The sequence below is a fragment of the Oncorhynchus keta genome, chromosome 7 (assembly GCF_023373465.1).
Source record: "Oncorhynchus keta strain PuntledgeMale-10-30-2019 chromosome 7, Oket_V2, whole genome shotgun sequence".
In the NCBI taxonomy this organism is placed as follows: domain Eukaryota; kingdom Metazoa; phylum Chordata; class Actinopteri; order Salmoniformes; family Salmonidae; genus Oncorhynchus; species Oncorhynchus keta.
In genome coordinates, this window is record NC_068427.1 from 33,393,690 (window position 1) to 33,419,812 (window position 26,123).

General features: G+C 47.5%; 1 protein-coding gene across 22 annotated transcripts in view; it reads left to right on the plus strand.

Annotated features, from left to right (window-relative positions):
• LOC118385851 (microtubule-associated protein 2-like) overlaps window positions 1-26,123 on the plus strand; it is a 170,954-nt gene that overhangs the window by 68,578 nt on the left and 76,253 nt on the right. The gene's annotated exons all lie outside the window — the stretch shown is intronic.

Sequence of the window (26,123 nt, forward strand, 5' to 3'; positions counted from 1 at the left end):
GAGAGGGACAGACAGAGAGAGGGACAGACAGAGAGAGGGACAGACAGAGAGAGGGACAGACAGAGAGAGGGACAGACAGAGAGAGGGACAGACAGAGAGAGGGACAGACAGAGAGAGGGACAGACAGAGAGAGGGACAGACAGAGAGAGGGACAGACAGAGAGAGGGACAGACAGGGAGAGGGACAGACATGGAGAGGGACAGACATGGAGAGGGACAGACAGAGAGAGGGACAGACAGAGAGAGGGACAGACAGAGAGAGGGACAGACAGAGAGAGGGACAGACAGAGAGAGGGACAGACAGAGAGAGGGACAGACAGAGAGAGGGACAGACAGAGAGAGGGACAGACAGAGAGAGGGACAGACAGAGAGGGACAGACAGAGAGAGGGACAGAGAGAGGGACAGACAGAGAGAGGGACAGACATGGAGAGGGACAGACAGAGAGAGGGACAGACATGGAGAGGGACAGACAGAGAGAGGGACAGACAGAGAGAGGGACAGACAGAGAGAGGGACAGACAGAGAGAGGGACAGACAGAGAGAGGGACAGACAGAGAGAGGGACAGACAGAGAGAGGGACAGACAGAGAGAGGGACAGACAGAGAGAGGGACAGACAGAGAGAGGGACAGACAGAGAGAGGGACAGACAGAGAGAGGGACAGACAGAGAGAGGGACAGACAGAGAGAGGGACAGACAGAGAGAGGGACAGACAGAGAGAGGGACAGACAGAGAGAGGGACAGACATGGAGAGGGACAGACATGGAGAGGGACAGACATGGAGAGGGACAGACATAGAGAGGGACAGACATAGAGAGGGACAGAGAGAGAGGGACAGAGAGAGAGGGACAGAGAGAGAGAGGGACAGACAGAGAGAGGGACAGACATGGAGAGGGACAGACATGGCGAGGGACAGACATGGCGAGGGACAGACAGGGAGAGGGACAGACATGGAGAGGGACAGACATGGAGAGGGACAGACATGGAGAGGGACAGACATGGAGAGGGACAGACATAGAGAGGGACAGAGAGAGAGGGACAGAGAGAGAGGGACAGAGAGAGAGGGACAGAGAGAGAGAGGGACAGACAGAGAGAGGGACAGACAGAGAGAGGGACAGACAGAGAGAGGGACAGACATGGAGAGGGACAGACATGGAGAGGGACAGACATGGAGAGGGACAGACATAGAGAGGGACAGAGAGAGAGGGACAGAGAGAGAGGGACAGAGAGAGAGGGACAGAGAGAGAGAGGGACAGACAGAGAGAGGGACAGACATGGAGAGGGACAGACATGGCGAGGGACAGACATGGCGAGGGACAGACAGGGAGAGGGACAGACATGGAGAGGGACAGACATGGAGAGGGACAGACATGGAGAGGGACAGACATGGAGAGGGACAGACAGAGAGAGGGACAGACAGAGAGAGGGACAGACAGAGAGAGGGACAGACAGAGAGAGGGACAGACAGAGAGAGGGACAGACAGAGAGAGGGACAGACATGGAGAGGGACAGACATGGAGAGGGACAGACAGAGAGAGGGACAGACAGAGAGAGGGACAGACAGAGAGAGGGACAGACAGAGAGAGGGACAGACAGAGAGAGGGACAGACAGAGAGAGGGACAGAGAGAGAGGGACAGAGAGAGAGGGACAGAGAGAGAGGGACAGACATGGCGAGGGACAGACATGGCGAGGGACAGACAGGGAGAGGGACAGACAGGGAGAGGGACAGACAGAGAGAGGGACAGACAGAGAGAGGGACAGACAGAGAGAGGGACAGACAGAGAGAGCGACAGACAGAGCGACAGACAGAGAGAGCGACAGACAGAGAGAGAGAGACAAATAGCTGTGTGTCTTTGGCTGCGTGTCTCTGGCTGTGTGTGGGTGGGTGTATGTGGGTGGGCGGATGTATGTGTGAGTGTCGGTTGTTTCTGTTGCCTTCCCAATGCTAGGAGCCACGTGTTTGCCGAGTGTAGGAGGGAAGAGAAGAAAAGAGCTGCTCTACCAGAGAAAATGAATGTGACGCACGACCATGAAACCTAAACAAAACAAAAAAACATTATGTACACTCTCTCCCTCTTTCTCTCTCTCTTTGTTATTCACAGGCTGGCATTTTCTGCTTAGCTCTGTGCTTGCTTGTGTTTGTTAGTCTTTGTGTGTGCTTCTGTGCGTGTGAGTGTGTGTTTGTGTGTGCGTCTGTGTATATGTACAGTATGTGTGTGTGTGCACGCACACTCTTACTTGTCGGTGTGTGTGTGCATGCATGGGCTGTACTCTGATGGCCAGCACAACCGTCTCTGATGGGTAGACATCCAGCTGTGATAATGTGTGCAGAAAGACTTTAGAGCAGTTCCACTCAGTTCCCACGCACACAGAGCAGACTTTAGCAGGGTGACAGAGGGCAGACATTCTCCATCTCTACCCCCTTCAGTCATCACTTTGAAGGCCCTGCCTCTGTCTCGCTGAAAGACCAAACCAGCTACATACTACCCGAAGCTCTCCAAGAGTGTGTGTGTGTTTGTGTTGGTGAGTGTGTGTGTGTGTGAGAGGGAGAGAGAATGTGTGTCTCAACTTATTTGTATGTATTTGGCTATGCGATGCACTTGTAGTGCGTTACACAAAACCAAGCCAGTAATATTTGTTAGAACTATGCAAATGACCAACAGTTTAACACATGAAGTGATTTAGGTGTTTTAATGACACTAAGACAGAGCTCTCTCTCTCTCTCTCTCTCTCAAACAATAAAAATGTACAGTAAACATTACACACTTAGGTTTTTGCATTCTTCATTAAACCTTTTGTCATTGTTGTTCATTTGAGAGATCAAATATACTGTTTAGGTTTTCTACTGCCAAGTTTACACCTTCACTATTACAGTGAAACATTTTGCTCAGGAAATTGTCTAGAAAGGAATAGTTTTTTGGTAGATTTTCCTTCCATCTATAGCATTTCATAATATTATTCAGTTCCTTTGGCTTTGATGCCTCATGATTGAGCAAAGCTATGTTAAAGTAGAGTGTGATTCTGCTGTGATCTGATAGAGGTGTCAGTGGACTGACTGAACTCTAAGAGACTCTGGGTTTCGGTCAGTGATAAAGTAGTCTAAAGTACTATTGACAAGAGATGAGCAACAGGTTTACCTGCCCTAGGAGTCCCCTCGAAGCCTACCATTGACTATGTACATACCCAGGATGTAACAGAGCTACAGGTTTACCTGCCCTAGGAGTCCCCTCGAAGCCTACCATTGACTATGTACATACCCAGGGTGTAACAGAGCTACAGGTTTACCTGCCCCAGGAGTCCCCTCGCAGCCTACCATTGACTATGTACATACCCAGGATGTAACAGAGCTACAGGTTTACCTGCCCTAGGAGTCCCCTCAAAGCCTACCATTGACTATGTACATACCTAGGATGTAACAGAGCTACAGGTTTACCTGCCCTAGGAGTCCCCTCAAAGCCTACCATTGACTATGTACATACCCAGGATGTAACAGAGCTACAGGTTTACCTACCCTAGGAGTCCCCTCGAAGCCTACCATTGAATATGTACATACCCAGAATGTAACAGAGCTACAGGTTTACCTACCCTAGGAGTCCCCTCGAAGCCTACCATTGAATATGTACATACCCAGAATGTAACAGAGCTATAGGTGTACCTAGCATTGACTATGTACATACCCGGCGTCCGACAGAGCTGCAGGAGTTGTGACCTTTTTTTACTGGTTATGTTTTCGTAGTTGTGTCAAGGGGGGCATATGGGGTTGGGAATGATATCACCTCCAGGTACGTGTTTGTCCCCCTGTGTGCTGAGGGTGTCAGATTCTTGTCCAGTTCTGGCATTTAGGTCGCCACAAACGAGTACATGTCCCTGAGCCTGGAAATTGTTGATCTCCACCTCTAGGATGGAGCTGTCATCGTTAAAGTATGGGGATTCTAGTGGAGGGAAATAGGGAGCACACAGGATGTAACGGTTTTCTAGGTGTGGTGAAGGAGAGTCGGACCAAAACGCAGCGTGTAGATTGCGATCCATGTTTAATGAACAAAAAACGTAACACAAATCTAAAATACAAACACTACAAAACAAAGAACGTAACGAAAACCGAAACAGCCTATACTAGTGAAAACTAACATAGACAGGAACAAGGACACTAAGGACAATCACCCACGACAAACTCAAAGAATATGGCTGCCTAAATATAGTTCCCAATCAGAGACAACGATAAACACCTGCCTCTGATTGAGAACCTCTCCAGACAGCCATAGACTTTGCTAGATACCCCACTAAGCTACAATCACAATACCACCACCAAAACCCCAAGACAAACACACCACAATACAAAAACCCCATGCCACACACTGGCCTGACCCAATACATGAAGATAAATACAAAATACTTCGACCAGGGCGTGACACAGGAGGACATTTTTCTCTGTTGAGATCATTTCCTTATTCATTTCTAGACAGATTTCAGGTCAGTGTTAAAGTAGTCTACAGTACTACTGCCAAAGGATGAGCTGTAGGTGTACCTACCATAGGAGTCTACTTGAAGCCTACCATTGACTATGTGCAGATCCAGCGAGTGACAGAGCTGCAGGAGTTGGGACCCGTTTTTGTTGGTTGTTTTGTCATAGTTGTGTCTACAATGTAAAAACTATTTAAACTGAGCCATGTTGGTTTCAAAAGCTGTCTCTTCCAAATTAAAATGTATAATTTATTTAATTTAATGAGCCATTCTCAGTTTCACTGTAACAGCCGACTGTACTTAGACTTGCCTGGCGTAATCTTTGAGACAAGCATATGCACTGGCAGGTTCAACCAGCCTAATCTTCATGACTCATGTTCAAACTTAGACGTCAAACAGTATCAAGGTTCTGGTCTAATGCTTCTAAACATGTTAGGCATAACTGTGTTCATGGAGCTCTCAAACAGCCTTACACCTCACAGATTAGGGTGTTTTTTCTGTTGGTGTAACCTCAAATGTTGTTTCCCTGTTCTGTCTCCTTGTGTGCTGAGGGTGTCATGTTCTTGTCCTGTTCTGACATTTAGGTCACCACAGACTAGTACATGTTCCTGAGCCTGGAAATGGTTGATCTCCCCCTCTAGGATGGAGAAGCTGTCATCATTAAAGTATGAGGATTATATTGGGGCTATATAGGTTGCACACTTACAGTACATATTACCTCAATTACCTCGACACCAGTGCCCCCGCACATTGACTCTATACTGGTACCCCCTGCTGCTCTTTCCTTTGGCATTTTCTTAAAACTGCATCGTTGGTTAATGGCTTGTAAGTGAGAATTTCACTGTAAGGTCTACACCCTGTATTCGGTCCATGTGACAAATACAATTTGATTTAACACACACACATACGCACACACGAACACACACACACACAGGGACACAGGCACTCTCTCTCTCTCTCTCTCACACACACACACACACACACACACACACACACACACACACGAACACACACAGGGACACAAGCACTCTCTCTCTCTCACACACACACACACACGAATGTCAATGTCTACTGTTCTCTCGGCTAGTTCTTATTGTTTTATTTCACTGTAGAGCCCTCAGTCCCGCTCAACATGCCTTGGATAGCTCTTTTGTCCCACCCCACACACATGCGGAGACCTCACCTGGCTTAACTGGTGCCTCCAGAGACGAAACCGCTCTCATTGTCACTCAACACCTAGGTTTACCTCCACTGTACTCACATCCTACCATACCTTTGTCTGTACATTATGCCCTGACTCTATTCTACCATGCCCAGAAATCCTTTTATTCGCTGTTCCCAACGCACTAGACAACCAGTTATTATAGCCTTTAGACGTACCCTTATCCTACTCCTCTGTTCCTCTAGTAATGTAGGTCCTGTAGCCCCCAGTTCCACTCCTATAACCGTAAAAGCCTTGGTTTCATGCATGTTAACATCAGAAGCCTCCTCCCGAAGTTTGTTTTATTCACTGCTTTAGCACACTCTGCCAACCCAGATGTCCTAGCTGTATCTCAATCCTGGCTTTGGAAGGACATCAACAATTCAGAAATTTCCATCCCCAACTACAACATTTTCAGCCAAGATAGAACTGCCAGAGGTGGCGGAGTTGCAATCTATTGCAGAGAGAGCCTGCAAAGTTCTGTCATACTATCCAGGTCTGTGCCCAAACAGTTCGAGCTTCTACTTTTAAAAATCAAAATGTCCAGAAACAGGTCTCTCACTGTTGCCGCTTGCTATAGACACCTCAGCCCCTACCTGTGCCCTGGACACCATATGTGATTAGATTGCCCCCCATTTATCTTCAGAGTTCGTAATGTTAGGTGACCTAAATTGGCATATGCTTAACACCCCGGCCATCCTACATTCTAAGCTAGCTTCTCTAGCTCCGGCCCGCTAACTGCTACCTTGTCTAGCCCGGGCCTACGAACTATTAGCTTGTTAGCACAGGCCTGCTAACCGTCTGAATCACCGCGTCCCAAACACTCTCTGGACCCATTTACTTTCTATCTCTTTTTGATTTTTAATTTGTTTATACCTCCAGGCCCTGCATGCCCCAGGCCCTGCATGCCCCCAGGCACCCTCATTTGTTGACTTCTGTGATCGAAAAAGCTTTGGTTTCATGCATGTCAACATCAGAAGCCTCCTCCCTAAGTTTGTTTTACTAACTGCTTTAGCACACTCTGCTAACCCTGATGTCCTTGCCGTGTCTGAATCCTGGCTCAGAAAGGCCACCAAAAATTCAGAGATTTCCATACCCAACTATAACATCTTCCGTCAAGATAGAACTGCCAAAGGGGGAGGAGTTGCAGTCTACTGCTGAGATAGCCTGCAAAGTAATGTCATACTTTCCAGGTCCATACCCAAACAGTTCGAACTACTAATTTTGAAAATTACTCTCTCCAGAAATAAGTCTCTCACTGTTGCCGCCTGCTACCGACCACCCTCAGCTCCCAGCTGTGCCCTGGACACCATTTGTGAATTTATCGCCTCCCATCTAGCTTCAGAGTTTGTTCTGTTAGGTGACTTAAACTGGGATATGCTTAACACCCCGGCAGTCCTACAATCTAAGCTAGATGCCCTCAATCTCACTCAAATCATCAAGGAACCCACCAGGTACAACCCTAACTCTGTAAACAAGGGCACCCTCATAGACGTCATCCTGACCAACTGGCCCTCCAAATACACCTCCGCTGTCTTCAACCAGGATCTCAGCGATCACTGCCTCATTGCCTGTATCCGCCACGGAGCCGCAGTCAAACGACCACCCCTCATCACTGTCAAACACTCCCTAAAACACTTCTGTGAGCAGGCCTTTCTAATCGACCTGGCCCGAGTATCCTGGAAGGACATTGACCTCATCCCGTCAGTTGAGGATGCCTGGTCATTCTTTAAAAGTAACTTCCTCACCATTTTAGATAAGCATGCTCCGTTCAAAAAATGCAGAACCAAGAACAGATACAGCCCTTGGTTCACTCCAGACCTGACTGCCCTCGACCAGCACAAAAACATCCTGTGGCGGACTGCAACAGCATCGAATAGTCCCCGTGATATGCAACTGTTCAGGGAAGTCAGGAACCAGTCAGGAAAGCGAAGGCCAGCTTCTTCAGGCAAAAGTTTGCATCCTGTAGCTCCAACTCCAAAAAGTTCTGGGACACTGTGAAGTCCATGGAGAACAAGAGCACCTCCTCCCAGCTGCCCACTGCACTGAGGCTAGGTAACACGGTCTCCACCGATAAATCCATGATTATCGAAAACTTCAATAAGCATTTCTCAACGGCTGGCCATGCCTTCCGCCTGGCTACTCCAACCTCGGCCAACAGCTCCGCCACCCCCGCAGCTCCTCGCCCAAGCCTCTCCAGGTCTCCTCTCCTTTACCCAAATCCAGATAGCAGATGTTCTGAAAGAGCTGCAAAACCTGGACCCGTACAAATCAGCTGGGCTTGACAATCTGGACCCTCTATTTCTGAAACTATCCGCCGCCATTGTCGCAACCCCTATTACCAGCCTGTTCAACCTCTCTTTCATATCGTCTGAGATCCCCAAGGATTGGAAAGCAGCCGCAGTCATCCCCCTCTTCAAAGGGGGAGACACCCTGGACCCAAACTGTTATAGACCTATATCCATCCTGCCCTGCCTATCTAAGGTCTTCGAAAGCCAAGTCAACAAACAGGTCACTGACCATCTCGAATCCCACCGTACCTTCTCCGCTGTGCAATCTGGTTTTTGCCGAGCCGGTCACGGGTGCACCTCAGCCACACTCAAGGTACTAAACGATATCATAACCGCCATCGATAAAAGACAGTACTGTGCAGCCGTCTTCATCGACCTTGCCAAGGCTTTCGACTCTGTCAATCACCATATTCTTATCGGCAGACTCAGTAGCCTCGGTTTTTCGGATGACTGCCTTGCCTGGTTCACCAATTACTTTGCAGACAGAGTTCAGTGTGTCAAATCGGAGGGCATGCTGTCCGGTCCTCTGGCAGTCTCTATGGGGGTACCCATTTTTTCATTTTTGACATGTGTAAATATTTGTATGAACATAACAAGATTTAACAACTGAGACATAAACTGAACAAGTTTCACAGACGTGGCTAACAGAAATTGAATAATGTGTCCCTGAAAAGGGGGGGTCAAAATCAAAAGTAACACTCAGTGTCTGGTGTGGCCACCAGCTGCATTAAGTACTGCAGTGCATGTCCTCATGGACTGCACCAGACTTGCCAGTTCTTGCTGTGAGATTATTACCCAACTCTTCCACCAAGGCACCTGCAAGTTCCTGGACATTTCTGGGGGGGGATGGCCCTAGCCCTCACCCTCTGGTCCAACAGGTCCCAGACGTGCTCAATGGGATTGAGATCCAGGCTCTTCGCTGGCCATGGCAGAACACTGACATTTCTGTCTTGTAGGTAATCAAGCACAGAACGAGCAGTATGACTGGTGGCAGTGTCATGCTGGAGGGTCATGTTATGATGTTATCACATGAGGGAGAAAGATGTCTTCCCTGTAACGCACAGCGCTGAGATTGCCTGCATTGACAACCAGCTCAGTCCGATGATGCTGTGACACACCGCCCCACACCATGACGGACCCTCCACCTCCAAATCGATCCCGCTCCAGAGTACAGGCCTCGGTGTAACGCTCATTCCTTCAATGATAAATGCGAATTCAACCATCACCCCAGGTAAGACAAAACCGCGACTCGTCAGTGAAGAGCACTTTTTGCCAGTCCTGTCTGGTCCAGCGACGGTGGGTTTGTGCCCATATGCGATGTTGTTGCCGGTGATGTCTGGTGAGGAACTGCCTTACAACAGGCCTACAAGCCCTCAGTCCAGCCTCTCCCAGCCTATTGCGGACAGTCTGAGCACTGATGGAGAGTAAGTAAGTAAGAGTAAGTAGAAAGACATCTTTAGTGTCATAAGTTTTTATAACTGTGACCTTAATTGCCTACCGTCTGTAAGCTGTTAGAGTCTTAACGACCGTTCCACCAGTGCATGTTCATTAATTGTTTATGGTCATTGAACAAGCATGGGAATCAGTGTTTAAACCCTTTACAATGAAGATCTGTGAAGTCATTTGGATTTTTACAAATGATCTTTGAACGACAGGTGTTTACAAATACCTCGGTGTCTGGTTAGTCTGTAACTGGTTAGTCTGTAACTCTCCTTCCAGACTCACATTAAGCATCTCCAATCCAAAATTAAATCTAGAATCCGCTTCTTATTTTGCAACAAACCCTCCTTCACTTATGCTGCTCACCATACCCTCGTAAAACTGACTATCCTACCGATCCTTGACTTTGGCCATGTAATTTACAAAATAGCCTCCAACACTCTACTCAGCAAATTGGATGTAGTTTATCACAGTGCCATCTGTTTTGTCACCAAAGCCCTATATACTACCCACCACTGCGACCTATATGCTCTCGTTGGCTGACCCTCGCTTAATTTTCGCCGCCAAACCCACTGGCTCCAGGTCATCTATAAGTCTTTCCTAGGTAAAGCCCCGCCTTATCTCAACTCACTGGTCACCATAGCAACACCCACCAATAGCACACGCTCCAGCAGGTATATTTCACTGGTCATCCCCAAAGCCAACTCCTGCTTTGGCCTCCTTTCTGTCCAGTTCTCTGCTGCCAATGACTGGAACAAATTGCAAAAATCACTGAAGCATCAGCATCAGCTGTCAGAGCAGCTTACCGATCATTGCACATGTACACAGCCCATCTATAAATAGCCCACCTAACTACCTCATCCCCATATTGTTATTTATTTTTGCTCTTTTGCACCGCAGTATCTCTACTTGCACATTATCATCTGCACATATATCACTCCAGTGTTAATGCTATATTGTAATTATTTCAACAATATGGCCTATTAATTGCCTGACCTCACCTCCTTAATCTTACTACATTTACACACACTGTATATTGATTTTTTCTATTGTGTTATTGACTGTGCGTTTGTTTATCCCATGTGCAACTCTGTTGTTTTTGTCACACTGCTTTTCTTTATCTTGGCCAGGTCGCAGTTGTAAATGAGTGCTTGTTGTCAACTGAACTGGCCTACCTGGTTAAATAAAGATGAAATAATAAAAAATAAAACATAATGACCAGCCTTTCAAAGCACTTCATGGCTACAGATGTGAGTGCCACAGGTCGGTAGTCATTTAGGCAGGTTACCTTAGTGTTCTTTGGCACAGGGACTATGGTGGTCTGCTTGAAACATGTTGGTATTACAGACTCGGTCAGGGAGAGGTTGAAGATGTCAGTGAAGAAACCTCCAAGTTGGTCAGCGCATGCTCTGAGTTCACGTCCTGGTAATCCGTTTGGCCCTGTGGTCTTGTGAATGTTGACCTGTGTCAACCCAATGTTATTTATCCCAATGTTATTTATCCCTGGCAAAGCTATGATCCCTCCAGACCATTTCCCAATTTGTGAAGCACAACTTTTTCCCCAATTTATCTTTGCAGAGGGCATTCCCCTAAACCGATGAACTATGAGACTCAAACTATCCACCTCTGCTTGATTTTTCACCAAAATAACTACATCATTAGCATATCATTAGAGACTAATAGGAGGAATATAATCTGAAAGGTACACACCTTCAATGTGACTTCTAATGCAATTTAGTAGTGGCTCTAGAGCGATGGCATACAACATTCCAGACAACGAACACCCCTGTCTAGTTCCTCTACACACTTTAAAAGGAGCACTCAAGCCACCGTTAACTTTCAATGTCACCATATATCACCCTGATCATGACAATAAAACCAGAGCTGAAACCAAAAGTCTCAAAAGTGCACCACAGGTATTGATGTTCAACTCGGATAAACGCCTGTTCCTGATCAATTGAAATTAGACCAGCATCCAACCCAATAGCCCTAGAGACGCCCCAAAAAAATCCAGAATCAGGGAAATGTTGTCCCCTATCTGCCTGCCGTGAACACAGTAGGACTGGTCCATGTGTATGGTTTGCCCCATCACCTCCCTCAGCCTGTTGGAAAAAGCCTTGGACAGGATCTTATAATCAGTGCACATTAAGGCCTCCAATTCTTCACATCCATAGGGTCACCTTTTTTGGCAGTAGGGTGCGGACAGCCCTTCTACTGCGTAGCGGTAGGAACCCTCCGGTGAAACTATCGTTAACTACTTTTAGACAATCCTCTCCCAACATAGCCCAAAAATACGTTAAAAAGTCAACAAGAAGCCAATCAATGCTTGGTGCACATCCATTTCCCATGCCTTTTAATGCAATGCATAGCTCCTGCAAAGACAATGGTTGCTCTAGCTCTACCTTCTGCAGCCACCTGTGGGAGTCCATCAAGGAACTGCTGTGTCACTGTTTTATCCTCTTTGTACCCACACTTGTAGAGCTCAGCATAGAACGCTACTGCCCTCTTTCTAATTTCACTTAGGCTAGTGAGCTCTTGTCCAACAGCTGATTTGAGGCAATGAATAATTCTTCTTTGTCCATTCTAAACCAAAGAAAAATTTGGACGAGGCATCCATTTCAGAGATTCCCTGAAATGTACTTCTCACCAATGTCCCCTGTGCTCTGATACCCAGCAGGTCTGCTTTTTTCCTCTTGAGCGCCTGAATATGGCCTCGATCTCCTGTGTTCTCAACTAACGTCAGGAGTTCCACTATTTCAGTCTCTAGGGCGTTCATTGAGCTGGTGATGTCTCTGGTGACATTCATCGTGTATTGATTACAGAATTGTTGAATCTGGATTTGACCTATATCCCACCACTGTTGAAGAGATACAAAACTGCCCTTTTCAGACCTCCACCTCTCCCAGAAATAAACTGAAACATTTCCTGAGGTGAGCATCAATCAATAAAGTTACGTTAAAATGCCAGTATGCACTTTTAGGTTTTACAGCGTTAATGTCCACGACCTCTGTTACTAAACAATGATCAGAACATCCCACTGGGGTTTTACACTCGATTTACAGACCTGAGATTGATGCTCAAAACCTATCTAACCTGGCCAGAGAGATGGTGTCCTCTCTCACATTAGCCCACGTGTACTGTCTCGTTCCTCCATTTTTACTCCGCCAAATATCACATAGTTCATGTGTTACAATAAGGCATTTTGTAAAAGTTCTTGAGGCTATATGAGGTTCTACTGGGGCATATGCATTTATTAACCTCCCCTCAACTAGCTCCTCAACCTCATATGACAAAGGCAAAAAACCTTTTGAGAACAGGATGGCCACACACACACTTTTTGAGTTTATATGACTACACATCACTGCCCCCCCCACACACACACACACTCCTGTTGTCACATAACTTCATTTGCCATTTTACTATGTGTTTCTTGTAGAAAACTTGTCACTTCCCTTTATTAACTCATAAACCACCGCTCTTCCCCCCCCCATCTCTCGCCCCATTTACGTTTAAAGAAGAAATCTTAACTGCTCTGAAAATAAATACAGAGGAAGAGACAGACAACACATCTCTTCACAGATTTAAGGCTGCGGCTGAACTCTTTCATTTCCTTTAGAATTTACCTCGCTTGTCACTCTTGTGACCACTTTCTTTGGTCTAGCAATTTCTGGGCTTGTCAAACATCCACCTGTTATTTTTTGCCATTAGAAACTTTGCTGATTCAATAAACAATTCACGTCCAGGAAAAAAATCTGTGACATTATAATCCTGCATATATTTCTTCCCTTTTGTCAAATTCAGATATTGACTAACTTTTTCCATCCCATACCTCCCTTTCACCCCATTTCTCTCGTTATTTTGTTGTGACGCATCAGATGCCTCTCTCATCCCCAGAAGAAAACTCCATCTATACAACCTGTTTATCCTCAACTGATCTATCAATCTCTACCTTCCTCTCAGAATCTGAACCTTCACCACCCCTTATTACTCCCTCTTACTCCTCAGAACTTTGAAAACAGCTGCTTAATTTTCCGTTGTTTCCTTCTCCTCTTGAACTCCCATTTCATTCTCCAGCACCCCCTCAGCGACCTCAATCGCAGTCGCACCTACTGCCAGCCCCTCTCTTCCCTGCACTGCCACAACTTCCACCGTAGCCACATTGCTCTCCTTTCCTATTTCTCCCACCACATCTTCCCACCTTCTCCCTTCTCCTGAACCCTTAGCCTGTTCATTCCTTCACGGTGGTGCTTTAGCTGCACCAGCGCTAGAGCTGCTACCAGGCTCTGTGCGCTCGTTCTCTGGACAATCACACATCAAGTACCCCTCTCTTCCACACCCAAAGTATTTCACTGATTCAGTAGAAGTGTAGAACACATACACAAACCCATCAATCTTGAAAGTGAACGCTAAATTCAGTTCGTCAGTATCCTTCTTTAAAATCGTGTGCACTTGTCTCTTATGAGATATGACATGTTTCAGCAATGGTGATCTGCATCCAAAAATAACTTTTTTTATTGTAGAAACAAGTTGTCCATGGCGTCTGTGTCTCCCGCAACACAACACCACTCTCAACTATCGTATTCACCTTTTCAATGGAATCAAAGAATATTACTACAGCGCTATTCATCCATGAGGCTGATTTTATGCTATCACACCCAATGATAGCGCCCACTGCTAAACTACATTCTTCCTCCGAACAATCTGTTGCAGGTGGACTCTTCACCCCATGCCGTGGACTAAGTTTTTCAAACTCTACACCTCCACCAGAGGCCATTACAACCAACCACTCCTGCTGGATGTGCCCTTGAGAGAAACAACCTCAATGATCCCACCACCCCTATACGTGCTTAGTGATAGTGAGACAATATAACCTTAAAACAACTTAACTAATCAATCAATATATATATATAAACTCAGCAAAAAAAAAGAAACGTCCTCTCACTGTCAACTGCGTTTATTTTCAGAAAACTTAACATGTGTAAATATTTGTATGAACATAAAAAGATTCAACAACTGAGACATAAACTGAACAAGTTCAACAGACATGTGACTAACAGAAATGGAATACTGTGGCCCTGAACAAAGGGGGGGTCAAAATCAAAAGTAACAGTCAGTATCTGGTGTGGCCACCAGCTGCATTAAGTACTGCAGTGCATCTCCTCCTCATGGATTGCACCAGATTTGCCAGTTCTTGCTGTGAGATTGTTACCCCACTCCCAGCCCATAGGCAACATTGTTGCCGGTGATGTCTGGTGAGGACCTGCCTTACAACAGGCCTACCAGCCCTCCGTTCAGCCTCTCTCAGCCTATTGCAGACAGTCTGACCACTGATGGAGGGATTGTGCATTCCTGGTGTAACTTGGGCAGTTGTTGTTGCCATCCTGTACCTCTTCAGTGTCCTAAGTTTTCATAACTGTGACCTTAATTGCCTACCCGTCTGTAAGCTGTTAGTGTCTTAATGACCGTTCCACAGGTGCTTGTTCATGAATTGTTTATGGTTCATTGAACACCCATGGAAAACAGTGTTTAACCCCTTTACAATGAAGATCTGTGAAGTTATTTGGATTTTTACTAATTTTCTTTGAACGACAGGGTCCTGAAAAAAGGACGTTTCTTTTTTGGCTGAGTTTATATATTTATACACACATAAACCCAATAGGGTGAAAAGAATTCCAGTCACTCCCACAATCACTCCTGCTTCCCGACTCACTCCCAGCATGAGAGAGAGAGAGACTAATGTCCCTCTGTCTCAGTGTCATTATAACACTTCATGTGTTAAACTGTTGGTCATTTGCATAGTTCAAACAACTATTACTGGCTTGGTTTTATGTAACGTAGAGAGAGAGAGAGTGGGGTCTCTCAGATGACAGACACTCTGGCCCTCCAGGTCTCTGACAGGGGAAATGTGATGCTGCTACAGGTACAGGGAGGGGTCTGTAGTCTCTACTACTGTGGATCACCTCTGCTGCAGGAGTATACAGGCATACCAAAGACTGCTAGGGTAATATGATGCTAGCTGCTACAGGCAGGCGGCAGGCAGGCAGGCAGGCAGGCAGGCTAGTCTGTGATGCTGCTTCTAACTGCTACTAGAAAACAAATGAAAACAACTCATAAAGGTTAGGGTTAACCTTAACTCTATCCCAGACAAAGTAACTTCTAAGAGAGGGGACATTAGAGGTAGGCAGGGCCCTCCAGATCTGGAAGAGGGGATATTAGAGGTAGGCAGGGCCCTCCAGATCTGGAAGAGGGGATGTTAGAGGTAGGCAGGGCCCTCCAGATCTGGAAGAGGGGATGTTAGAGGTAGGCAGGGCCCTCCAGATCTGGAAGAGGGGACGTTAGAGGTAGGCAGGGCCCTCCAGATCTGGAAGAGGGGACGTTAGAGGTAGACAGGGCCCTCCAGATCTTTGACAGGGGAAATGTGATGGTGCTTCAGATACAGGGAGGGGCTCTGTAGTCTACTACTGTGGATCACTACTGCTACAGAACAAAACGGCAGCGTCTCACAAACAGAAGCACCCTTTTAGATCTGTACAGCCGAGCAGCCCCATTTGAGTTTCTTACTACAGTCCAGTAGATCTCATTACTGACCAGCTGACACCATCACCCACTTTAGCTGAATTATTCAACATAGAATCAGGTCAAAAAGCAGGAAAAGCCATTCATTTTATAGAGATCTGTTCACTTAATTTCCAATGGGGATCTTGCATCAATTGGCATAAACAATTTGTTTACTTGTATGTGTGTGGAAATGGTGAAAGAAACAAATCAATGAATCAGTTGCCTCACTGACAGCCTTACTTCACTATCCCCCTCACTGCACACCATCCTAGTGTCCACATAGAGGATATGAGCTCCCCATGCCCCCCTATGCTCCCTCTCGCCTCCTCTCTGTGTTCCCTCTCCTCTCTGTGTTCCCTCTCTCCTCTGTTTTCCCTCTCTGTGCTCCCTCTCTCCTCTCTGTGTTCCCTCTCTCCTCTGTTTTCCCTCTCTGTGCTCCCTCTCTCCACTCTGTGCTCCCTCTCTCATCCCTCTCTCCCTCTGTGTTCCCTCCCTCTCTCTTTCTGTGCTCCTTCCCTCTCCCTTTCTGTGCTCCCTCCCTCTCTCTTTCTGTGCTCCTTCCCTCTCTCTTTCTGTGCTCCCTCCCTCTCTCTTTCTGTGCTCCCTCTCTCTCTCTGCGCTCCCTGTCTCACTCTCTCTCTCTGCGCTCCCTGTCTCCCTTTCTGTGCTCCTTGTCTCCCTCTCTGCGCTCATTGTCTCCCTCTCTGTGCTCCCTGTCTGTCTCTCTCTGTGCTCCCTCTCTCTCTCTGTGCTCCCTCTCTCTCTCTTTCTGTGCTTCGCCTCTCCCTCTCTGTGCTCCCTGTCTCCTGCAGTGAGCCAACTGTGAGTGGAGAGCCCTGCAATGCAGCAGCCAAGTGACTCACACACGGCACAGAAGGACACATACACAGACACATACACAGACACACACTGGGACACACAGGGAGGTAGGGAGGCAGGCAGGCAGGCAGGCAGGCAGGCAGGCAGGCAGGCAGGAAGGAAGGCAGGAAGGCAGGAAGGCAGGCAGGCAAGCAGGCAGACAGGCAGGCAGGCAGGCAGGCATGGAGGGAGGCAGGCAGGCAGGCATGGAGGGAAGGAGGCAGGCAGGCATGGAAGGAGAGAGACAGGCAGGCATGGAGGGAAGGAGGCAGGCAGGCAGGCAGGCAGGCAGGCAGGCAGGCAGGCAGGCAGGCAGGCAGGCAGGCAGGCAGGCAGGCAGGCAGGCAGGCAGGCAGGCATGGAGGGAGGGAGGGAGGGAGGCAGGCAGGCAGGCAGGCATGGAGGGAAGGAGGCAGGCAGGCATGGAAGGAGAGAGACAGGCAGGCATGGAGGGAAGGAGGCAGGCAGGCATGGAAGGAGAGAGACAGGCAGGCATGGAGGGAAGGAGGCAGGCAGGCATGGAAGGAGAGAGACAGGCAGGCATGGAGGCAGGGAGGCAGGCAGGCATGGAAGGAGAGAGACAGGCAGGCATGGAGGGAAGGAGGCAGGCAGGCATGGAAGGAGAGAGACAGGCAGGCATGGAGGGAAGGAGGCAGGCAGGCATGGAAGGAGAGAGACAGGCAGGCATGGAAGGAGAGAGACAGGCAGGTATGGAAGGAGAGAGACAGGCAGGCATGGAAGGAGAGAGACAGGCAGGCATGGAGGGAAGGAGGCAGGCAGGCATGGAAGGAGAGAGACAGGCAGGCATGGAGGGAAGGAGGCAGGCAGGCATGGAAGGAGAGAGACAGGCAGGCATGGAGGGAAGGAGGCAGGCAGGCATGGAAGGAGAGAGACAGGCAGGCATGGAGGGAAGGAGGCAGGCAGGCATGGAAGGAGAGAGACAGGCAGGCATGGAGGGAAGGAGGCAGGCAGGCATGGAAGGAGAGAGACAGGCAGGCATGGAAGGAGAGAGACAGGCAGGTATGGAGGCAGGGAGGGATGCCGACAGGCAGGCATGGAGGGAGGGAGGCAGGCAGGCAGACATGGAGGGCGGCAGGCAGGCAGACATGGAGGGATGCAGGCAGGCAGGTAGGTAGGCAACAGGTGGAGTGGGGTTTCAAACTGGATGAGGAGGAGGAGGAGTAGGAGGAGGAATAAGTGGATGAAGAGGAGGAGAGAGAGGAGAGGAGAAAGAAAGGACTGAGTAGGAAGATATAGAGGAAGGGGAGGAAAATAAGAAAAGTGGGCTACCCTACTTATTAGCTTGTCAGTAGCTTGCCTTGACAGTTGCTGTTCCCAAACTTTTCCGTTCCGGGGACCTCCAAATCACATTCAAAAGCTCTCACTGAGTTGTATAATTAAAAAATATATATCTTGGCTGACAAATTTAGAGTCAGTTTTATCAGTGAATAACCAGGTTTCCATCCAACCATTTAATGAATTATATGACGCATGGAAAAGTCACGACCAATCTGATGAAAATGTGAAATGTCGGTAAAATTTTATAAATGCCGACAGACACTTGCTCGTGTAACGTGGTGGGATATTTTTGTGTCGCTAAAACGTATTATGGGAGAAATGGCTGTGGAAATGCCTTAATATGCAAATACTGATATAAATACTGATATCCAAGTGAACTTGGAGTCACTTGGAGTCACATATGGTGTGTGGTCCTCCCACTACAACATGGGAAACCATGCAGTTTATTAAGCTACAGATTAAATAAGTTATGATGAACTTCACAGGGTGGTGAATGTGCAAGATGATGAGCTCGATGCTCCTTTCCAATAAAAAATTGAGGTGACATGATGATCAATGCATGGCTGCCATTGAAAACATTGAAGACCACCTGCCACAGGTTGAAAACCACTGTTATACAAGAGATATCACTACTAGGCCCGTTGAGACATATTCTCAGAATACCATGCACTATTCAAATTGTTCTCTGTTGCTGAGCAAAATTCTCCCTCAGTAATGGGTTTTAATGGGATTTTCAAATACTGGTACTGTATGCTGTTGTACATGTACTTTGATTCATGAGAACATCTATATGTAACTGAGCTTAGCTCTAAAACAACAACCAGCCTATGTTAATTTCCACCCTGTCCTGGTCCGTCGGTGCAGTTCTTGCCAGCAGGGGAGAGGTGAAGTGTGTCCCTAATGGTGCCCTGTTCCCTACAGAGTACTACTTTAGGGAGGAAGATGGAACAACCCAGTTTCTATTATCCAGACAGAGAGAGGTTGGTAAAAGACGAGGGATGAGGACAGGTGAGGATGGGTAGCTGTGTCCCATGTGAAATTGACATTTTGTTTCAGTTTCCCCATGCAGCTGTCCTTCCTGCCACCCAGGCTCTGAACATCCTATCTCTGTGGGACCAAATGGGGGGTGTTGGCCTAGCTCCCCACCCTGCTCTATCAGCCTACACCCTGGCATCCACCCGGTCCCCGGTGCCCGCGCCCCCCTATACCCTAACCCACTGTCTGTGTCCCCATGCCCCCCCTCCACCATTCCCTGTATCCACCCACACCCTGCTCCACTGTCTGTGTCCCCCTGCCTCCCTTTTCCCCTACACCCAGTCTGTGTCCCCCAGCCACCCTTTTCCCCTACACCCAGTCTGTGTCCCCCAGCCTCCCTTTTCCCCTACACCCAGTCTGTGTCCCCCTGCCTCCCTTTTCCCCTACACCCAGTCTGTGTCCCCCAGCCTCCCTTTTCCTCTACACCCAGTCTGTGTCCCCCAGCCTCCCTTTTCCCGTACACCCAGTCTGTGTCCCCCAGCCACCCTTTTCCCCTACACCCAGTCTGTGTCCCCCAGCCACCCTTTTCCCCTACACCCAGTCTGTGTCCCCCTGCCTCCCTTTTCCCCTACACCCAGTCTGTGTCCCCCTGCCTCCCTTTTCCCCTACACCCAGTCTGTGTCCCCCTGCCTCCCTTTTCCCCTACACCCAGTCTGTGTCCCCCAGCCTCCCTTTTCCCCTACACCCAGTCTGTGTCCCCCTGCCTCCCTTTTCCCCTACACCCAGTCTGTGTTCCCCTGCCACCCTTTTCCCCTACACCCAGTCTGTGTCCCCCAGCCTCCCTTTTCGACTACATCCAGTCTGTGTCCCCTTGCCCTGTGCCCCCCACACCCTGCCCCTCTGTCAGTGTCCCCCTGCCTCCCTTTTCCTCTACACCCAGTCTGTGTCCTCCTGCCCTGTGCCCCCCCCTACACCCTGACCCCACTGTCAGTGTCCCCCTGCCTCCCTTTTCCCCTGCCTTTTTATGCACAGTCAGAGAGAGAGTTTATCCCTTCTAGTTATGGAGAGAAAGAGAGCGAGAGCGGAAGGATCGGGTGGAGGAGGGGTCGGAGGAAGCCAGGGAGGGATAGATGGAATAGAAAGAGAGAGAGAGATGAGGGACGTCAGAGAGAGAGAGAGAGTGTAATGTTTACTGTACCGGAAGAAATGGCAGCAGTTTTACAGGCGCCCAACCAATTGTGCTATTATGTATTATTTTCGCGTAACTTATTTTGTACATAATGTTTCTGCAACCGTATCTTACGACAGAAAATAGCTTCTGGATATCAGGACAGCGATCATTCACCTTGGATTAGACTAAGATTTTTTCTTCAACAAACAAGAGCACAAGACATTCTCCAAACACCCGGCAGGGCCGACATCCCCGTTATTTGCAAGAGGAAGCGATGCAGGTACAGAGGACAAAGAGCCGGATGCCGGGTCAGGACCCGGAAAAGGCGAGTGGGAAAGCTGCCGTTACCGTCAATACTACTCGCTAACGTGCAAATATCCTACCAACTGGACATCAAAAACTGTAATATCCTATGTTTCACTGAATCGTGGCTGAATGACAACATGGATATTCAGCTAGCGGGATACACGCTGCACCGGCAAGATAGAACAGCACACTCCGGCAAGACAAGGGGGGTCTGTTCATATTTGTAAACAACAGCTGGTGCACGAAATCTAAGGAAGTCTCTAGATTTTGCTCGCCTGAAGTAGAGTATATTGTGATAAATTGCAGGCCACACTGTCACTGTCACGGCTAGCTGAAGGACTGGACCAAGGTGCAGCATGGTAAGCGTACATTTGAACTTTATTTAAAAATGACGCCGACAAAACGAAGAACAAAAAACCAACCGTGAAGCTTTGGGCTCTGTGCCCTGAACAACTACAATGTTAACTTACCTAAGTATGGTTCTCAATCAGAGACAACGATAGACAGCTGTCCCTGATTGAGAACCATACCAGGCCAAGACATAGAAATACAAAACATTAAAAAAAGGTCATAGAATGGCCACCCTAGTCACACCCTGGCCTAACCAAAATAGAGAATAAAAAGCCTCTCTATGGCCACTCTATGGCCAGAGCGTGACACACACTACTTGCCTAGAGAGTTTTCAGCTATACTTTTCGTGGCTGTTTATTTACCACCACAGACAGATGCTGGCACTAAGACTGCACTCAGTCAGCTGTATAAGGAAAAAAGCAAACAGGCAACCACTCACCCAGAGGTGGTGCTCCTAGTGGCCGGAGACTTTAATGCAGGGAAACTTAGATCAGTTCCACCAAATTTCCATCAGCATGTTAAATGTGCAACCAGAGGGAAAACAATTCTAGATCACTTGTACTCCACACACAGAGATGTGTACGAAGCTCCCCCTCAGCCTCCATTTGGTAAATCCGACCACAACTCTATCCTCCTGATTCCTGCTTACAAGCAAAAATTAAAGCAGGAAGCACCAGTGACTCAGTCTATATAAAAGTGGTCAGATGAAGCAGATGCTAAACTACAGGACTGTTTTGCTATCACAGACTGGAACATGTTCCGAAATCTTCAGATGGCATTGAGGAGTACACCACATCAGTCACTGATGTGCTTTATCAATAAGTGCTTTATCAATAAGTGCATCGAGGATGTTGTCTCCACAGTGACTGTACGTACATACCCCAACCAGAAGCCATGGATTACAGGCAACATTTGCACTTAGCTAAAGGGTAGAGCTGCCGCTTTCAAGGTGCGGGACGCTAACCCGGAAGCTTACAATAAATCCTGCTATGCCCTGCGACGAACCATCAAACAGGCAAAGCGTCAATACAGGGCTAAGATTGAATCATACAACACCGGCTCCGACGCTCGTCTTATGTGGCAGGGCTTGCAAACTATTACAGACTACATAGGGAAGCACAGCCACGAGCTGCCCAGTGACACAAGCCTACCAGACAAGCTAAATCACTTCTATACTCGCTTTGAGGCAAGCAACACTGAGGCATGCAGGAGAGCATCAGCTGTTCCAGGTGACTGTGTGATCACGCTCTCTGTAGCCGATGTGAGTAAGACCTTTAATCAGGTCAACATACACAAGGCTGCGTGGCCAGACGGATTACCAGGACGTGTGCTCCGGGCACGTGCTGACCAACTGGCAGGTGTCTTCACTGACATTTTCAACAGGTCCCTGATTGAGTCTGTAATACCAAAATGTTTCAAGCAGACCACCATAGTCCCTGTACCCAAGAACACAAAGGCAACCTGCCTAAATGACTACAGACCTGAAGCACTCACGTCTGTAGCTATGAAGTGCTTTGAAAGGTTGGTAATGGCTCACATCAACATCATTATCCCAGAAACCTTAGACCCACTCCAATTTGCATACCGCCCAAACAGATCCACAGATGATGCAATCTCAATTGCACTCCACACTGCTCTTTCCCACCTGGATAAAAGGAACACTTATGTGAGAATGCTATTCATTGACTACAGATCAGTGTTCAACACCATAGTACCCTCAAAGCTCATCACTAAGCTAAGGATCCTGGTACTAAACACCTCCCTCCGCAACTGGATCCTGGACTTCCTGACGGGCCAGAATAACAACCTATCCCTCAACGTGACCAAGACGAAGGAGATGATTGTGGACTACAGGAAAAGGAGGACCGAGCACGCCCCCATTATCATCGACGGGGTTGTAGTGGAGCAGGTTGAGAGCTTCAAGTTCCTTGGTGTCCATATCAACAACAAACTAGAATGGTCCAAACAGACCAAGACAGTCGTGAAGAGTGCATGACAAAGCCTATTCCCCCTCAGGAAACTAAAAAGATTTGGCATGGGTCCTGAGATCCTCAAAAGGTTCTACAGCTACAATGTCGAGAGCATCGTGACTGGCAACTGCTCGGCCTCTGACCGCAACGCACTATAGAGGGTAGTGCGTACGTTCCAGTACATAACTGGGGCTAAGCTGCCTGCCATCCAGGACCTCTACATCAGGCGGTGTCAGAGGAAGTCCCTAAAAATGGTCAAAGACCCCAGCCACCCCAAGTCATAGACTATTCTCCCTACTACCGCATGGCAAACGGTACCGGAGTGCCATGTCTAGGACAAAAGGCTTCTCAACATTTTTTACCCCCAAGCCATAAGACTCCTGAACAGGTAACCAAATGGCTACCCGGACTATTTGAATTGTGTGCCCCGCCTAACCCCTCTTTTTATGCTGCTGCTACTCTCTGTTTATCATATATGCATAGTCACTTTAACTATAAATTAATGTACATACTACCTCAATTGGGCTTGACCAACCAGTGCTCCCGCACATTGGCTAACAGGGCTATTTGCATTGTGTCCCACCCACCACCCGCCAACCCCTCTTTTACGCTACTTCAACCCTCTGTTCATCATGTATGCATAGTCACTTTAACCATATCTACATGTACATACTACCTCAATCCGCCTGACAAACCGGTGTCTGTATGTAGCCTCGCTACATTTATAGCCTCACTACTGTATATAGCCTCGCTACTGTATATAGCCTTGCTACTGTATATAGCCTCCTCTACTGTATATAGCCTCCTCTACTGTATATAGCCTCCTCTACTGTATATAGCCTCCTCTACTGTATATAGCCTCCTCTACTGTATATAGCCTCCTCTACTGTATATAGCCTCCTCTATTGTATATAGCCTCCTCTATTGTATGTAGCCTGTCTTTTTACTTTTGTTTTATTTCTTTACCTACCTTTTGCACGTGAATAAAATTTGATTTGATATGATCTTTTATGTTGTATTTCATTTTTGTTTGTTATCTATTTCACTCGCTTTGGCAATGTAAACCTATGTTTCCCATGGAACTAAATCCCCTAAAATTGAATTGTAATTGAAATTGAATTGAGAGAGAGAGTGAGGGGGGGGGGGGCTCTCATATGGTAGACACTCTGAAGTGGTGACAAAAGGGACAGGAAGTCATTGTGGCCATGTTACCCTGCCCTGTGCCCTCTTGTGCCACAACAACACATCCTGGACAGCAAAATCAAACGTCAGTCTGGCCTGATGACACAGGCTCTGCTGCCTTCAAATGACTGACTGACCGCTCACTCTGCTCCCCACTCCTATTCCTTACCAGTCCTGTAGCCTCTACTCCCTAGCTACTCCTGTATTCATTGCATTCGGAAAGTATTCAGACCCCTTGACCTTTTCCACATTTTATGTTCCAGCCTTATTCTAAAATGAATTAAATATATGTTTTTCTTCATCAATCTACATACAATACCCCATAATGACAAACAAAAAAAGGTTTTTAGATGTTATTGCTAATTTATTAAATATATATAACTGAAATATCACATTTACATAAGTATTCAGGCCCTTTACTCAGTACTTTGTTGAAGCACCTTTGGCAGTGATTACAGCCTCAAGTCTTCTTGGGTATGATGCTACAGTATAAGCTTGGCTCACCTTTATTTGGAGTTTCTCCTTTTCTTCTCTGCAAATCCTCTCAAGCTCTATCAGATTGAATAGGGATTGTCGCTGCACAGCTATTTTCAGGTCTCTCCAGAGATGTTAGATCGGGTTCAAGTCCGGGCTCTGGCTGGGCCACTCAGGGACATTCAGAGACTTGTCCCGAAGCCCCTCCTGTGTTGTCTTGGCTGTGTGCTTAGGATTGTTGTCCTGTTGGAAGGTGAACCGTCGCTCCAGTCTGAGGTCCTGAGCACTCTGGAGCAGGTTTTCTTCAAGGATCTCTCTGTACTTTTCTCCGTTAATCTTTCCCTTGATCCTGACCAATCTCGCAGTCCCTGCAGCTGAAAAACATCCCCACAGCATGATGCTGCAACCACCATGCTTCACCGTAGAGATAGTGCTAAGTTTCCTCCAGACGTGACGTTTGGCATTCAGGCCAAAGATTTTAATCTTGGTTTCATCAGAGCAGGTGCCTTTTGGCAAACTCCAAGCGGGCAGTCATGTGCCTTTTACTGAGGAGTGGCTTCTCTCTGGCCACAACCATAAAGCTCTGATTGGTGGAGTGCTGCAGAGATGGTTATCGTTCTAGAAGGTTCTTCCATCTCCACAGAGGAACTTTGGAGCTCTGTCAGAATGACAGTCGGGATCTACCCTGATTGCTGAGTTTGGCCGGATGGTCAGCTCTAGGAAGAGTCATGGGTGTTCCAAACTTCTTCTATTTAAGAATGATGGAAGTCACTTTGTTCTTGGGGATATTCAATACTGCATAAATATTTTGGTACCCTTCCCCAGATCCGTTCCTTGACACAATTCTGTCTCGGAGCTCTACGGACAATTTCTTCGACTTCATGGCTTGGTCAATGGAAACAGGATGAGCCTGAGCTCAATTTCAGTCTCATAGCAACGGGTCTGAATACTTATGTAAAGAAGGTATTTCTGTTTTTTATTTTGAATACATTTGCCAAATAAAAAACCTGTTTTCGCTTTGTCATTATGGGGTATTTTGTGCAGATTGATGAGGAATGTTTTACTTTTAATCAATTTTAGAATAAGTCTGTAACGTAACAAAATGTGGAAAAAGTCAAGGGGTCTGAATACTTTCCAAATGCACTGTGAGAGGATTGGATAGGTGGATGCAGACATTTCCACCTAGCCAATCAGATGGCATAATGAAGCTATTACTATAGTGCCTATACTGTATCCAATCGTCTGAGATCTGGGGACCATTTGGAATTCAGTATTATTACCTATTTGTTCACTCTCCCCCTGTGTTGTAAAGCAGGATCAGTCTACTAGAGGGACCCAGCAGAACGCCCCTCCCCTCAGATGGTCACACATGCTCTTTCCTTAGACCTGTGGGGTTTCAGGAATCTGAACTCCAAGCACTCTGTCCTCAGACATATCCCTGTCACAGAGAATCCAATGCTGGCTACAGTCTGGGGCAGTCTGGGTATGCCTGAAAGCCACCAGCACAGCTCAAAAGTGAACTTCACAGCAGAGATAGAGAGAGACTGTACTGTGATCTGAAGTCCATAAGCCTGTTCTAACAGTCTGT